This window comes from Gymnoscopelus microlampas (genome assembly GCF_963454915.1).
Source record: "Gymnoscopelus microlampas genome assembly, chromosome: 3".
NCBI lineage: Eukaryota > Metazoa > Chordata > Actinopteri > Myctophiformes > Myctophidae > Gymnoscopelus > Gymnoscopelus microlampas.
The window spans coordinates 58,356,190-58,360,980 of record NC_139940.1 but is presented as its reverse complement, the minus strand read 5'-3'; positions in this window follow the sequence as shown (position 1 = coordinate 58,360,980).

Below are 4,791 nucleotides of genomic sequence, written 5' to 3'. Positions count from 1 at the left end.
GATTATTTGTGTCTCCTACCGGAAATACTGTACACACGGTCATCAAATTATTGTCTTAGGAATGCCACAAAAACAAAAATGAATCCATGAAATCAAGGCTTCATGGGGTGTGTAATTGATAGAAAATAAGTCATTTTTTGGGTGAACTCCTCCTTTAATATTGAAGCATTACTGCAAAAATTTATAAAATGCAAGGGTTTGCATAGGTTCAGTGGTTACTGTTCCCTCAGAGCAAGGAAGCTATGTGTGCATGTCCTCCTCATGTTCCCCTGAGTTTCCTCCCACACTACACAACATGCATGTTAGAGGCAAACTCCTGTCAGTGCCCTTCAGCAATTTGTTACTCACTCATACAGGTACAAGCAGCTCCACAAGACTGTGCTAACGATAACAATTACAATGTACTGTAACACAAAATAATAATAATAATGATGACTGAATGTAATACCATACAATGACCAGTCACCTTTTTAAACATCCTCTCTCTCTTTCTCACTATCGAGGGGCGGGGGGTGGGGGGGGGGGGATGTTTCCTGTGTAAAAACTTGTTCTTGGTAGTATGACTGAGTGGACAGTTCCTAGTGGTCTCCACATACGTCACACAAAGACAGATGTGAGTGAACAGGGAGTACAGGAGGGGGCTGAGCATGCGCTAAGAATCACATTTGTCTGTACGGTTTAGCTTTTTACTGTGTGTTACCTGCCCTTTGCCTTCCTGGGTGAGCCTGTTGAGCTTGGAAAAGTCATTCTAATCATAATATGTATTGCTGCAATTTGTATTCTTCTTTCTTTCCACTGTATATGTGAGGGCCTATTGTTCTTATACCGTGTCACTAATAAAAAGTTAGTTTGTTAATTGAGTTGACTGAAACAATGCTGTCCTTGATTAAATGTATGTATGTATTTGACAAAGGTTAGGTAAAATCAAGAAGGCAAATAACTATGGGGGGCTGGGTGAATTGTTGTTTCCTTTAGATGGTGCTGACACTTTGTTTTACCCACTGCCCACATATGAGCCTAACCACACATAACATCCCCCCTGTATTATCACGCTATACCTGGAAGTCATGTGAATCAGTGCTGATGTGCTCTGTACGCAAGCGTACACACTGTGGTGGAGTTGCAGAGTATGTCCCTGCACAGCTATACTAATAGAAAATACTACATTCTCAACCATCAGTGCACAGTCTGCACACTTGATCCTACCTTGTTCCAAGTACAATGTAGCCTGCATGGGTCACTAATAGATTTGCTGTAAATATCTCATGACATAATAGCAAGACAAAGCAATCAATTTGGCCAATCACACACAGCCACTCGTCTTAAGGATGTGGTCTACTGTACATCCGTAAACTCATTCCACTCAAGAGACAAACTTGAAGATAATGGCAGCATCAAAGACCGCCCTGCATCTAATGTGTCTACTTCTATGGGGAGAAGGTAATGTAACACAATTATTTTACTTACAGCAATAACAATCATCTATTTCTAACACAGTTTGTTTTTTATATATTTATATTTGTTTATGCTTTTTTCCAGTTAATTTTGCACAGTTATCAGTACTAGAACAACAAAAGGGTTTCATTATGGCTGATGTTGGAGACACTGTGACTCTGCAATGCTTCTATCAAGATAACTTCCAGAGCTTCTACTGGTACAAGCAAAGTCTTGGAGATAAACCTGAGTTGTTAGCATCCCGTACCAGCTTCAATATGAAACCTATTTTGTTCAAGACTTTTAAGAATGATACCCGTTTCTCTGTGGTCCCAGGAGAAGGAATAAATCATCTCAACATCTCGGATGTGCAAATGTCAGACTCTGCAATGTATTACTGTGGGGTGGCAGAGTATTCTGAAACTGAGTTCCAAGAGGGAATCATGCTCCATGTTAAAGGTTCCTCGTCCAGCTTCCAAGCGATTGTCCAGCAGCCTCCAGAGAAGTCAGTCCAGCCTGGAGACTCAGTGACTCTGACCTGTCTGAACTGCATCGTCCACACTGCTGGTGCTGACTACTATACTCAGGGGTGCACATAACTTTTTAGGTCTGGTACGCAGAAGAGCACCTGGACATGTGACTTGGTGCGCATGGCGCCCGTCCCGTTTTGTCAACGGGGGGGGGGGGGGGGGGGGGGGGGTTCAGCCCGGACAGTTTTGTCAACGGGGGGGGGGGGGGGTTCAGCACGGTGCCCACCGGACAGTTTTGTCAACGGGGGGGGCGAGAAAAAAAGGACGATCTGCTTCTAAACTCCGCCGATTTTCGCCGTTTTTTTTCTCACGCTGTTAGATAAAGCCCACAAGGTTGGTGCCCTGTGCTGCTGCGCTGATTTTATCCGCCAGATTGGGACGTTCATGGCATATTTTGCACCATTACGGTGCGTTCATCATCGGTGACGAGTGCCTCCAACAGCCGCTGCTGGCTGCGTGCAAGCAGCGAGGCAATGCGAGGCGACGCGAGTCATATCTCTACCCCTCCGCCTAATGGCTGTACATGGGGCCGACGGGTGCTTTAGAGTGATTGTGTGAGTGTGGCTTCAGGAAGTAAATTCCTAGCCTCGATCTCCAGGCTTTTATTTTTTAGTTTTGCTAAAAAATAAAAGCTTGGAAATTCCTGTCCCAGCTGTTGGTGCGCAAAAGCGCCTCGCGTTGCCTGATGTGGTGCGCATTTTTTATTTTGGGTGCGCATGCGCACCTGCGCACCAGTTATGTGCACCCCTGACTATACTGTCACCTCAAGTGGGGGAATACTGTATGGAAATGGCCCCACGTCAGATGTCGGGTGTACAGAAGGTACCATCACTTAATCTTATTCTCAGCACCTATACTATTGTGTCTACACCAGGGGTTCTCAAACTTTTTCATACCATGACCCCATATTATGAGGGAAATGTTTTGGCACTCAGTAATGTTACTTGGTTTGCTGGTTATACAGAAAATACACACAGCTGAACTCCTCAAGGGTACAGATGGAACCAAATGGACCCTAAATCAGTTTGTGTGCCTCAGCCTCTGCAAGTGTTAGAGGCAGAGCTGTGTGTGTAGGATATGAGAGGTCAAGTGGGCATCCTCTTCACGTTGGTTGCGACGATCTCACTTTTTTTCTTTTCTTTTTGTTGTTGCCAGACCCAGAGGGTCAGCCTACATGAGGCTTTGTCCCCCTTTCGTCCATACATGGGCATAAAAGTCTGTCCACTTTTTGTCCCCCTTTCGTCCATACATGGGCATGAAAGGGACCTCTGAATTTCGTCCCCCTTTCGTCCATACATGGGTATAAAAGGGAATTTATTCTGGGTCTGGCAGAACCAGGTCTCCTGGTCTTTTTTTTTTTTTACCTTTTCTTGAAAAAGACTATATTTTTAGTTTTTGAGTGCCCCCTCCTATATCTGGCTTTGTCCGTGTGTCCGTATCAGTGTTGTGTTCTACTTTTTTTTTGAAGGTATACTATGATTATTCCCTGCCTCCCACAAAATGTAAAAAATTTGCACGCGCCCCACAAAAATATTGAATGTGAAAATTTTCCACGCGCTTCGCGCGCGTGTGTGGCCCACAAAAACATTGAATGTGAAAACAAGAGCAACGCTGGAATCGACAGGCTGGTTTTCCTTATTGAGTGTAGTGTCAGCAGATGAGAGCAGAGAGCGATTCTGTCCGGGACAGTGGTCGTGTCTCTGCCTCTGGTGCAGCAGACGGAGGCTGTTCTGGAGACGCATCAGATGGGGCACTCTAATCACTGCCTGATTAAAGTAGCCTACTTCATTAGTATTCGCGTCGTTGTTAATGTGTGAATTCCGTCGCAGCCATTACTTATCACCTCAAGAACAATAGCTTCACACTTGATAAGCCATCAACTCAGAGTTAGCCCACATTCTTGCTGCCCCCCCTGCCTTGGGCATTTAGCGTATCAGAGCGTATCACAGCGTATCAGATACGCTGTTTTGAACAGTTTTTGAAGGTATACGATGGCGACGAAAAATAATCTCAAGGTGTACGCCGTACACAGCATCTGACGGTAGAACACACCACTGGTCCGTATGTATGTATGTATGTCTGTCCAATAAACAAACATTGATGACAACATCAATACGGGGCTCATCAAAGGCACCACTCTCTTCACACAGGGTGTGATTTTTTTGGTTACCAATGTGCGATCCCAACGGCACCTTCCTGGGTCGCGACCCATTGCTTGAGAACCGCTGGTCTACACTAATATGGGCTCATGACAAAGTAATCTATCCACAGGTTTCCTAGGACATGGTGGGCATCACCTTCCTGTCGATTTGATCCCTGATACCTGATCAAATCGACAGGAAGTGATGCCCACCATGCCCTAGGAAACTTGTGGATACTTTTCACATCCCTGGATTTGCAGCTTCACAAATGAAAAATAGATTTATCTACTGTATATGCAAATCTCTACAGACAGGAAAATGCTTACCTTGGTGTGTTTCCTGGGCGTGGCACTGGTCATTTGCATCATCCTGGTTATTGTCTTGTCTTCCATCAACTACAAGTTGAAACGGGAAACATGTATTCATCATAGTGGTAAGTGAGTTCCACATCACAGGGGGGGGGGGGGGGGCCCAGATGATGCAACATTGTTTTCAGTAAACAAACCAAAATACAGTGTAAGTGTATACGGGGTCTGTACATTTATAAAGTGACAATTTAAGGACTTTTAAAAACTTTTATAATACTAAAAAAAAAAACTCCACATCCTATAGCCTACTATAGCAAATTGAGAGACATTGGCCACATTGTGAAATCTTACCTGAGAAAGAGGCAAACATTTTGAAAA